Source organism: Salvelinus sp. IW2-2015, unplaced genomic scaffold (genome assembly GCF_002910315.2).
Source record: "Salvelinus sp. IW2-2015 unplaced genomic scaffold, ASM291031v2 Un_scaffold4778, whole genome shotgun sequence".
Classification (NCBI taxonomy): Eukaryota; Metazoa; Chordata; class Actinopteri; order Salmoniformes; family Salmonidae; genus Salvelinus; species Salvelinus sp. IW2-2015.
This window is the reverse complement of record NW_019946047.1, coordinates 10,000-22,932: the sequence shown is the minus strand read 5'-3', so window position 1 is coordinate 22,932 and position 12,933 is coordinate 10,000. Positions and strand designations below refer to the sequence as shown.

Genomic DNA, 12,933 nt, shown 5'->3' with positions numbered 1-12,933 from the left:
ACTCCTCAGTCACTACCTGGTGTGCTAGTCTCCTCGGTCACTACCCTGTGCTAGTCTCCTCGTCACTACCTGGGGTGCTAGTCTCTCAGTCACTACCTTGTGGTGCTAGTTTCCTCGGTCACTACCTGGTGGTGCTAGTCTCCTCGGTCACTAACCTGGTTGTCTAGTCTCCTCAGTCACTACCTGGTGGTGTTAGTCTCCCGGTCACTACCTGTGGTGCTAGTCTCCTCATCACTACCTGGTGGTGACTAGTAGCCTCGGTCACCTACCTGTTACTTCGGTCGTGCTAGCTCCTCGTCACTACCTGGTGTGCTAGTCTCCTCGGTCACTACCTGTGTGCTAGTCTCCTCGGTCACTACCTGGGTGCTAGCTCCCGGCACTACTGGTGGTGTCTCTCGCACACCTGGTGGGTGCTATCTCCTCAGTCACTACCTGTGGTGTTAGTCTCTATATTACAGACTCCTCAGTCACTACCTGGTGGTGCTAGTCTCTTATATTACGACTCAGTCACTACCTGTGGTGCTAGTTTCCTCAGTCACTACCTGTTGCTGATCTCCTCAGCACTACCTGGTGTGCTGTTGTAAAAGGATAACGGACCCTATATTCATGACTTTCCAGATTGCCAATAATCACAAGACAGTCAGGAGCACATTCCAAAAACTATGAATGGAGACTATTTACTGCAAATTTTGATGGCAAAGAAATATAACCAATATTTGAGTCGCGCTCCGGACCTCGTTGAAGGACCGATGGCGCCCTCTCGGACCAAACTAGTTGCACCCCCTGATCTAATGGTTAAAGGTTAGGGATGGAAATGAAAGCTAATCCTCTGTCTGTAGCTTACGGGTGAAATACATCTGCAATGGGGTCTGTCAGGTGTGGTGCAACGTTAAAAAAACTAAACTTTACGTGTTCAGTATAGAAATGTTTGTGTAGATAGATCAGGTACGAACGAGTGTTTGTCATGCAGAACTAACTTGAAGGTACTGTGAGGGACTGACTGAATGGGATGGTTTGCTGCTCACTCACGCACACTGCTGACTTCTGATGATTACAACACCCCGTTCCTGGATACAGTATCAAATCTCTCACACATTTCACTGCTATTCTGCTGCTGTTGTTGTTGTTCCAGACAATATCATCCACGTTAACCCCTCTCTCTAGTCTGTTGTTATTGTTGTTCCAGAAACAATTCCCATCAGCGTGTCCCTCTTCCTTCCTATTCTTTGTTCATTGTTGTCCAACAATACATCCACGTTACCTCTCTGCATCTGTGTTATTTCGTTGCTGTTCCAGACAATATCATCCACTACCCCTTCTGCTATTCTGTTTATGTTGTTGTTGTTGTTCCAGACCAATTATGGAGCCACTGATGTGCTCTGTTCACCATCTAGGCTGATTGGTCAAGTTAGCCGTGGATGATGTGCCTGTTTTACCATCATGACTGATTGGTCAAGTTACCTGGAGTGATTGCTCTGTTCACCATCTAGTCCTGATTGGTCAATGAGCCTGGAGTGATGTGCTCTGTTTACCATCTAGTCGATTGTCAAGTTACTGAGTGATGGCTCTGTTACATCAGTGCCTGATTGGTCAAGTTAGCCTGGAGTGATGTGCTCTGTTCACCATCTAGTGCTGGATGGTCAATTACCTGGAGTGATGTGCTCTGTTTCACCATCTAGTCCTGGATGGTCAAGTTCAGCCTGGATGATGTGCTCTGTTTCACCATCTAGTGTGGATTGGTCAAGTTAGCCTGAGTGATGTGCTCTGTTTCACCATCTATGCTGATTGGTCAATTAGCCCTGGAGTATGTGCTCTGTTTCACCATCTAGTGCCTGATTGGTCAATTAGCCTGGAGTGATGTGCTCTGTTTCACCATCTAGTCCTGGATTGTCAAGTTAGCCTGGAGTGATGTGCTCTGTTTTACCATCTAGTGTGGATTGGTCAAGTTAGCCTGGAGTGATGTGCTCTGTTTACCATCTAGTCTGGATTGGTCAAAGTTAGCCTGAGTGATGTGCTCTGTTTTACCATCAGTCGCTGGATTGGTAAGTTAGCCTGAGAGTGATGTGCTCTGTTTACCATCTAGTCCTGGCATTGTCAAGTTAGCCTGGAGTGATGTGCTCTGTTTACCATCTATGCTGGATTGGTCAAGTTAGCCTGGAAGTGATGTCTCTGTTTCACCATTAGTGATGGATTGGTCAGTTAGCCTGGATATGTGCTCTGTTTCACCATCTAGTGCCTGGATTGGTCAAGTTAGCCTGGAGTGATGTGCTCTGTTTCAACCATCTAGTCCTGGATGGTCAAGTTAGCCTGGAGTGCACTATGGTGCGTTCCTGTTCTTTTACCACTGTATCAACTGTGACTGCAATCATTATGTTGCCTTCCAAGTACGCTGGCATGTGTCCAATAATCCTTCCTTTCTCCTTCGAGTGTGCACTTGGCACTTCCTCTAATGGATTTCAAAGGAAATTACTGTACTGTAGGTGTCTACATGTTGAACCTCTGTTTAGCCCATGAATCCATTAGGAGTAGTGAACGAGGCACACTTCATATGAACGAAGAGGTATTTAGAACGCTCATATCTCTCTCATCTGTGTGGAGACGATGACGCAGTACAGGAGTGAACATTTAATAAACAACAGGACATGACAACAGAACATGGACAGCGTCTGGACAGGGGGGGACAAAGAAACGACAAACACACTGACACGGGGAACAAAAACTTGAGAAACAGACAGATATAGAGAGGGCAATCAGCAAAGTGAAGAGTCCAGGTGAGTCCAATGAGCGCTGGATGCGCGTAACGATGGTGACAGGTGTGAGTAATGCTTGGCAGCCGCTGTCTGCCTCGAGCTCCAGAGAGGGGAGCGGCAGCAGGCGTACAACTATTTTGACCTGAGGAATGGTGATCGATGCATTTATCCACCTTGGTGATAGATAAGATCGCAAGAGATGAAGTAGATGTTGAAAACTGATTGAGATCGTTGTACATATTGTTGGGTGAATAGGCCTATAGATGTCACCGACGTAGTCTGAACCCCCGATCTCCCACGGAGATAACCAACGTCTTGACCCAATGAGAGCAAGAGGAAATGCCTTATTTGGGCAGGGTTACCTCATAACCAGACCCTGAGGTTGACTCATGTCGCTACATAGCATACCTGGCCTGTAGGTCTACATCACATTGTGAATAATACAGGTATATTTCATATGACCTATAGTGAAACATTACACAATATACATTTATGGTGTACATCTCTATCCTTACATGCATAATAAGCCCTATAGCATTCCTATAATAAAGCCCTTATGGCATTCTACAATAAACCCTGTCGCTATATAAGCCCCTATAGCCATTGCTAAATAAGCCCTGTATGCTATAATAAGCCCCTATAGCATTGTATAATAAGCCCTGTCATGCCATAATAAGCCCCTATAGTATTGCTATAATAAGCCCTGTCATGCTATAATATTATAGCATTGCTATAATAAGCCCTGTCATGCTATAATAAGCCCCTATAGCATTGCTATAATAAGCCCTAGTCACGCTAAATAACCCCAATAGCATTCCTAAATACATCCTGTCAGTTATAATAAGCCCCTATAGCACTAATATAATAAGCCCTGTCATGCTATAATAAGCCCTGTCATGCTATAAAGCCCCGATAGCATTGCATAATAAGCCTGTCATGTAGAATAAGCCCCTATAGCACAATTATATCAGCCCGGTCATGCATAATTAAGCCCTGTCATGCTATAATAACGCCCGAGAGCATGCTATAAGGCCTGCGTGCTATAAAAGCCCCATAGCATTGCTTATAATAAGCCCGTCATGCTAATAAGCCCCGATAGCATTGCTAAATAAGACCTGTCATGCTATAATAAGGCCTGTCATGCTAAATAAGCCCTGTCATTGCTATCAATAAGCCCTTAGCATTGCTATAATAACCCTGTCATGCTATAATAAGCCCCTATAGCATTGCTATAATAAGCCCTGTCATGCTAATAATAAGCCCCTATAGATTGCTATAATAAGCCCTGTCATGCTATAAAAAGCCCCTATAGCATTGCTATAAAAGCCGTCATGCATTCAATAATGCCCTATAGCATTGCTATAATAGCCCTGTCATCTATAATAACCCTTCATGCCTATAATAAGCCCTGTCATGCTTATAATAACCTCTAATATGCATTGCATTAATAAGCCCTGTCATGCTAAATAAAGCCCCTTTACATTGCTATAAAAAGCCCTGTCATGCTAATAAAGCCCCTAAGTATTGCTATAATAAGCCCTGTCATGTTCAGGCTAAGTGTAACTTCAATCTTCTCTCATATTCAAAATTTCTGTATCATGTTGATTAAACTGTGAAACTTGTTTTTGATAAAATAATTTTGACTTGACCACAGATCTGATACCTCTTCCTCTCCATGACCCATCGCTGTGAAACTGCGAGCACTTCTATAAATTCTATGTCTTTTCTCAAAAGTCAGTCCTCCGCTCTCTCCTCCCGTCTCTCTCCTCCCGTGACCGGAAACCGATAAGTGTCGAGTGGGAGGAATGTCAGTTCATTAGTAGGTTGAACGGAAGACTTGTCCTCCCTCCTCGAAGTCACTTTTCCCGAGGATATCACGAGACCTCCCCGACATCACCTTTCCGAGGATAGTCAGTATCCTACCTGAGTCCTTCACGAAAGAGTTTTGATATCTGCTCACCACCCTTTAATCAGCTGTTGTCTGTCTGAGGAGAAAAAGCATAGAGTTTAAAAACAGTAGGCTACTTATTGTTTTATCTAATGAAATTTATTTTATTTTATCACTTATTCATTTATTGTGGATCCACCCTGTAGACGTTATCTGCCTGACGACACGCGAGTGTGAGGGGTCCATTCAAAACAACTCGTTTTTTGTTGCCTCTCCTCGATTTTTCAAAAGAATGCCAGAAAGAGAGGATGTAGGAGTTGAGCAAATCAAATTGAGAAAAGACCTCTGACTTCCTGGTTAAATCCCCCAAATTCAAATAAAAATCCTGGGTTAAAAATCGACAGATTGATCATCACAGCGTCAAGTTCATTCCACTGAGGGCCAAATGTCTGCGGGTTTTTTGCTCCTCCTTGCACTTGATTGACGAATTAATAAGGTCACTAATTAATTATTGATTGGTGAGAGGAGAACACAGGGGGGAACTGGTACTCTTATGCCAAGTCGAACAGACAAGAGGGACAGAGAACCAGAGAGTGCAGATCTGGGGTCTGTCTTTGGGAAAGAGAATGCACTTTTACATCTAAAGTGCTTGCTCTACAAATGTATTGGATGTATCTACTTACACACCACTGGACAAAATATAAACTTTTTCTCAACACCCTCAATCTGTTTCATACATTATTTTTTAACATGAAAATCAGGGGAAGCCCTGAGAGCGCGAACGCAGTCCCCCACTACCATAAATTATGCAATCGAGATTTCCACATTTGAGAAATTCGCAGGGGTCAGCACAGCCGGAGTGCAATGGCTGAGCCTCGCCCTGGGTGAACCGCCTTCTTGATCACGGTGTCTCCCTTGCCAGGTAAGTATGAGTTGTACACGTTGGTAGAGGGCGACTGATTCCAGGACAAAGGTGTTTGACTCGCGGTTACCACTTCTAATACTGATAATATCACATCATATTGACCAGGGTTTAATGACATTTACGAATACAGTTGCGGACAAAGCGGAGGAAAAGCGATGCACTTTGTTTTACTATATTATATCACGGTCCGACTATTTTCCCATCATGCAACACGGTAAAAATTCTATTTACATTGATTTTGTTGTCTAAATGTCCGTCTGATTACACACAAGTAGGCGATGTACCAAAATGCTGAAATCACGTTCGTGCACACACAGCCAACCGAATYACACCAACTATTTCTGGTGTTTTGTAGCGTTCCAGACATTGTAGGAATAGTTTCATCACGCTTGTTTTCTGCTCTCCGTAACATGTGATTCCACCATCGACCACAGGGTGGAGTACGAACCCCAGACATGGAGGAGAAACAGTCGCATACTACTTCAAATCAAATGTTATTGGTCACATTCACGTGATTATCAGATGTTATTGCGGGTATAGCGAAATACTTGTGCTTCTAGCTCCGACAGTTCAGTAATATCTAACAAATTACACAACATTTACCCAATACAAACAAATCTCAGTAGGAATGAATTTAGACTATATACAGATGGACGAGCGGTGTCAGAGCTGAACGGACGAAGATACAGTAGAATAGTCGCACCCAGCAAACTGTCGTTAAAAAGACGACTATGCTCGACGGCTAATATACATTCGGTTTTGGTTGAAAAGACATCCGTCTACGGCCCGTTTTGGTTGAAAGTGAAAGATGAAATGACATATTTTTCAGGTCATTGTTTAAACGACTTGCAAAGAACACCATTTCAGTGTACTTGTAACCTATACACGTGGAGGCAGTAACCAAAAAATGGTCTGTATTTTTTTTTAAATGAACAATCACACTACTCATTACATTACTCCAGTATTTGCACAAAACATTCAGTCAAATAACACGATGTAAAACAGTGATAACAGACAAAATACAGTTAACTTCAAATACATATAATTAATTGAATAATTATCCATCAAAATGATAGATATATTTCGCTGCGTCAGCAACGGCCCTGTGTTGTGGTGACTTGTAAACCACCACCTCCGGCTCTACCAGGAGCATGTTTGAGGTGGTCTGCCGCAGCTCTCCTAACATCATGGTCAATGGCCTTGCTGTTCCATTTCTAGACTGCAGCTGTTAACACCAACATAAAACACAGTAATTTATAGAAAAGACAAATGGATATGGAGGATCTTACAGGTTCCCCACGGCAACTAAACCAGCATTCAGGGCTCAAACCACCGGTTTATCACTAACCAATGGGGACTATTTTGCGATGTGCAGTAATAATGATCATGTATTACATTTATTTACAAGTGGATAAATGTGTTTGCTTTTCCGTGTCTAGCAAAAAAGACAACAAAAATATATTTACAAGATAAGTTTGGTTAAAGTTGTCCTTCTCAGGGGTTGACAATTGATTAGGCTCAAACTTGAACGCAGTGTAGAAAAGACGAGGGCCTGTTTGAATGGCGCCAGTTGTCTCATTCACTCCTCCCCAATAGACTATTATAATCACATTCATTGGTAAACTCTGAACAACTGTAGCCTAATATATTTGTCAGTATTCAGAGATCGCAAGTAAAACAATTCAACTTGAAAAAAATGGGGGAATGTTTAGCGGACTGGTCGCTAAGGAGACAAAGGCAGATGACGTCAGACGTATGGAAGACGTGACTTGAGCTCATAGGAAGAGGAAGGAGACAGCGCTGCGTCGATGTGACAAACAAGCGCTGTAGGCTACTATATATATATWTTGTTCCTGATTGCTTGGTACAGTGTAAACAACACAAAATAAATTATAGGTGCACCAGATAGTTGATTTGTACTAATGGGAAAAAAATGATAAAGCCTATGAAAAAGGCAGTTAACCCACTGTTCCTCGGTAAATAAGAATTTGTTCTTAACTGACTTGCCTAGTTAAATAAAGGTAAAATAAAATAATAATTCTAAATTGCCAAGCTCCGAAAACCATTCTTCTCAAAAAGGTATCACACAAATTACCACCATGCAAATTAATAATTGGTTTAGAAGACAAAATAATAACGTAGCCTATTAAAACAGACAGAGCAGGTCATTTTGATTGTGCGAGTTTAGTGACCCTTTAAGCAATGGGAGGGTGTAATAAAGGCTTTTCTTATGCACAACGCAACTCAGCGTTGCCTGGATACAGACTGTAACCATGTATTGTGTGGTTACGGTACCACAACACCCGGAGGACTTTGTTTTTATGGCTATGACACTCACAGCCATGATAAAAAATGTCATCATAACACATTGGCTCTCGTGTATTATTGCTCAAATATACCATGGCTGTTAGCCAATCAACTTTCAGGGCTCAAAACACCCAGTTATTAATACAAAATATACTACAGAATAGTGACATGTTTGTAGGTACCGTTGACAACAGAGTACACAGCTGTGTTTCCTAATCCCCGCTTCGCGTGATGGCCGTTGAAGTCGAACAAGGACATCAGGCCATTGGTAAAGAGACCTCAAAGTCAAGCACACATAGGAAGTACTTTGTGAATTGAACACTTTCAAACTGATGAGGAGACAAGGCTCTTGGATTTACTGTCTTTGTTGCAGACAGTTTGTATCAGTAACGAGACCTTTAAAATGACTTCCTTATTGGATCCATTCTAGAGGTATGACATACCTGTCCATGACCTTGTTGGCACAGTCCTTTGTGTCCTTAACACCAATTCTGCTTTACCTGCAATTTGTGTCAAGAGACTTTGTTTGAAACGCCAGAAGTTCTGCAGTAACCTCTGTCTCAGTATGACTACTTTAAAAATATATCTACAGGCATCGCTTATAAGACTGAAATTAACTCATTGTATAGCTTTTGGTCGGTAGTGTGAAAAATGCTGACTCAATCTACAGTGTAAATGAAATGGCAAAATCAATTTCTATTTCACCATCAGATTCTGTGTATCCACACTTTGCTTCTCTAGTTGCTCAACGTCTTCCTCTGTCTCCATCCTCTTGACATGGAACTCAAAGTCTTCCTCCGTCTCCATCCTCTTGACATGGAACACAAAGAGTCTTCCTCCGTCTCCATCCTCTTGACATGGAACTCAAAGAGTCTTCCTCCGTCTCCATCCTCTTGACATGGAACTCAAAGTCTTCCTCCGTCTCCATCCTCTTGACAAGAGTCTTCCCTCCGTCCCATCCTCTTGACCATGGAACTCAAAGAGTCATGGGGCTCTGCTCTCCGCCAACACGTTTCAAACCTCCTCCAATGTCTCCACCAATTTAGTTAAGACACCACTTCCTGAAATTCTGAAAGGAGAACATTTTGTTGACACTGTGGAAATATGGGGTTGTCACACGCAAGGCGGATCCTGACAGACAAGATTGGGATTGCATTTTTTATTTTTAGATTTTATTTGCAATAATAGATATAGTTCAACATTTCAATAATATTCTCTATTCTAATGATCAGTGTTTAACTTTACACACAATTTAAATTTTGTAGTACATTTATGAAGTCGTTCCACAAAAATAGGTGCCTTTTGAATTTAGTGCATATTTATACATTAAATATCAGAGAGAGAATCAAAAGACACACATTATCGTGGAACAATCCTCTTACTGTCATTAATTCATGGGGGAAACAGCTCTGGTCTAAGCGGAGGGAATGGGAGGGGTGAGAGCTGCCCATGCTCTGGTCTAGTGGAGGCAATGGGAGGGTGAGAGCTGAGTGATCTTTGCTCCGTTGGGAGGGGAATGGGAGGGTGAGGCTGTGATGCTCTTGGCTTGTTATGGCAGGCGCGAACTTAGGGAGGGTGAGAGCTGTGATGCTCTTGCTCTGTGGGAAGGGAATGGGAGGGTGAGAGCTGTGATGCTCTTTGGCTCTTTTGGGAGGGAATGGGAGGGTGAGAGCTCGTGATGCTCTTGGCTCTGTTGGGATAGGGAATAGGGAGGGTGAGAGCTGTGATGTCTGGGTCTGTTGCGTGAGGGAATGGGAGGGTGAGAGCTGTGACACTGGCTATTGGCTCTGTTTGGGAGGGAATGGGAGGGTGAGGTTGAATGAGGAAGCAAGCTGAGAGCTGGATGCTCTGGTCTATGTCGGAGGGAAATGGGAGGGGTGACGAGGCTGTGATGCCTATTGGCCTGTTGGGAGGGAATGAGGGTGAGAGGCTGTGATGCTATTGGCTCCCGTTGGGAGGGAATGGGAGGGTGAGAGCTGTGATGCTATGGCTCCTTTATGGAGGGAATGGGAGGGTGAGAAGCTGTGATGCTATTGGCTCTGTTGGGAGGAAATGGGAGGGTGAGAGCTGTGATGCTTTCGGGCTCCTTGTAGGGAAGGGAATGGGAGGGTGAGAGCTGTGATGCTATTGGCTTCCGTTGGTGAGGGAATGGGGAGGGTGAGAGCTGTGATGCTATTGGCTCCTTTAAGGAGGGAATGGGAAGGGTGAGAAGCTGTGATGCTTGGCTCTCTGTTGGGAGGCGAAGAGTGAAGGGTGAGATGCTGCGATTGCTACTTTGGCTCCTTTAGGGAGGGAATGGGAGGGTGAGAGCTGCGATGCTTATTGGCGTCTGGTTGGGAGGGCAATGGGAGGGAGTGAGAGTGTGATGCCTACTTGATGGTGCTCGGTGTTGGGAGGGAGGATTGGGACGGGTGGAAGCTGTGATGCTATTGGCTCGTCTATAGGAGGGAATGGGAGGGTGAGAGCTGCCGATGGCTCTTAGCTCTGTTCGGGGGAGGCGGAATGGAAGTGGGTGAGAGCTGTGATGCTATTGGGCTTGTTTGGGAGGGAGATGGGGAGGGGTGGAGACTGGTGATGCGTATTCTGGTCTACTGAGTTGGGAGGGAAATTGGAGGGTGAGAGCTGCGCAATTGCTATTTGGGCTCCTTTAGGAGGGAATGGGGAGGGTGAGGAGCCTGCGATGCTATTGGCGCCTTTAGCAGAGGGAACATAGGAGAAGGGGTGAAGCTTGCGATGCTCATTTGGCTCTGTTGGGCACCGCCGGCAAGTAGAAGCCCTGGACATGAATCTGGCAGAATTCAAAGGCCAACTCAGTGTCAACGCCACGAGACAAACAGATATAGAAATATGAGTATGTCGTTTGTAAATATCCTACAAGCAGCTAGCAAATCAAATTTTAAAGGATAGTTTTATAATTCTTTCAGTTTATCCAAGTATAATTGGTCCTGCTCATGGAAGGACGAAGCGTAGAGGCTGTACTGCAGATGAGGGCGAACACATCCACGGCCGGAATTGCATGTGTTGTCTGTGTGGTGCTTCTTTTATGTTACTATACAGTTGAAGTCGGAAGTTTAACATACACGCTTAAGCACAATACATTTAAACTGCCAGTTTTTCACAATTCCTGACATTTACTCTTGTAAATAATTCCCCTCGTTTTAACGGTCAGATTAGGATCACCACTTTATTTTTAAGAATGTGAAATGTCCGAATAATAGTAAGAGATTAATGATTTATTTAAAGCTTTTATTTGTTTCAATCACATTCCCAGTGTGGGTCAGAAGTTTAGGCATAGCACTCAATTACTATTTGGTAGGCATTGCCTTTTGAATTGTTTAAACTTGGGTCAAACGTTGGTGGTAGCCTTACCACAACTGTTCCCGACTATACTAAGTTTGGGTGAGGAATTTTGGCGCCAAATTCCCTCCTGACAGAGCTGGTGTAACTGAAGTCAGGTTTGTAGGCGTACCTCCATGGCTCGTTCAACAGGTGTAGTTTTTTTCAGGTCGGCCCCAGCGAAAATCTCTATAGGGATTTTAGAGGGTCAAGGGTGCGTTTGTGATGGCTACTTAATTACCTTATGACCTTTGGTGGTTCCTTAACGCGATCGATTCAGGTGTACACAGAACTTTGTGGTGAGTATGACCTTGGGCTCGTTGTCCATTTTTGGAAGACGCCATTTTGCCGAGACCAAAGCTCTAAACTTCCTGACTGAATGTCGCTGAGATGTTGTTTTCAATATATACGGGCCGCATACTTTTCCCACGGTTCCTCATACGACTTCACCTGTTCCTGTCCTGTCTCTCCCTGTAGCACTGGTCTTAGGATTGTCTCTACATAAGTAATGGAAATTGCATTTATTTGCCAGCACATTACTATGCGTCCCTCATGCCTCCTATTAGCAGCAATGCTAAGTCGCAAAGCGTTCACGCGATGAGCAGCAGCGTCCTGGCGAACCTCCCCAATGCTTTCACTGGTTGGGAAACCCAACCATGTGGAGAATCAAAATCCATGTGTCCACTTCCCCTGTACGGGTCTGCACATTCCTTCCTACTTCCTCTCTATTGGATAGGTTATCCACGGCGGGTTTTCGAAAAGCAAATTCAGATGTCAATCAAAAGTGCTTTTGGAACTCTCATATTAGGGATCCGAATATCCTAGAGACTGATTTTCCATTCCAGCTTTTCATAGAGCGGTGATACTTTAATTGCCTACTGTCCCCTGTACGTACTGTTAGTATGGTTCCTATAAACTGAGCTCTGTGTTCTCTTGGGCCCAAGCAAGTCTCTTTTCCCATCCTTATTGGTATCCTTTTTTAAGTCCGTGGCTAGGGTGCTATGGCCTTTCATGTGCCAGAAATCTGACCATGAATGCCCGTGGCATTCAAACAAGTGCACTCTCTCTCGAACATTTGATGTGTGAAATGGTTGTGCCACCCCTATGGCTTACTAGAACTCTGTTGCAAGAAATTTTTGTTTATTTATTTGGGGTGTCCATGGTCGCATCTGAGGGTGTACACCGATATATAACAACTGAGGATCATAAAGATGAACAGTAATAATGTTTTATCACTACCTCTTTCAAGCTAGAAAAGATTTGAAGATCTGGTTGAGTATTACTATCTTAGTGGGGAGATTTTCTACTACCTTTGAATTAATTCCCCTTCTGGAAAGACAAGAGTCCTGAAAAGGAGCGTTTTCTTTTATTACTTGGAGTTTATGAATCCTTATTTGATGTCACCTGTTAAATCCACTTCATCGGTTGCTAGATGATAGGGGAGAGACAAGGTTAAGAACGGAATTTTTATTGCCTTGAGACATTGAAGCTAACATGGATTGTATATGTTGGTAGCCATTCTAGTTTTGATGGACAAGACAAAAGGATGTGGTCTTTTGATACGGAGGTATGGTAGTTGTGCCAGGCACACCGTTTTTCACATATCAAAAAATTGTATTTGATTCCACATGCGCCGAAATACAACAGGTGTAACCTCACAGTGAAATGCCTTACTTACAAGCCTTTATTAACCATCAAACTCCACTATGTTTTATTCTTTCCGTTCA

General features: G+C 43.5%; 1 non-coding gene across 1 annotated transcript; it reads right to left on the bottom strand.

Moving 5' to 3' along the window:
• Window positions 1-5,406: 5,406 nt before the first annotated feature.
• LOC112077636 (U1 spliceosomal RNA) lies at window positions 5,407-5,568 on the bottom strand. Its single transcript, XR_002895448.1, has one exon. It is a non-coding gene; the product is annotated as a U1 spliceosomal RNA (small nuclear RNA).
• Between the last annotated feature and the right edge of the window lie 7,365 nt (window positions 5,569-12,933).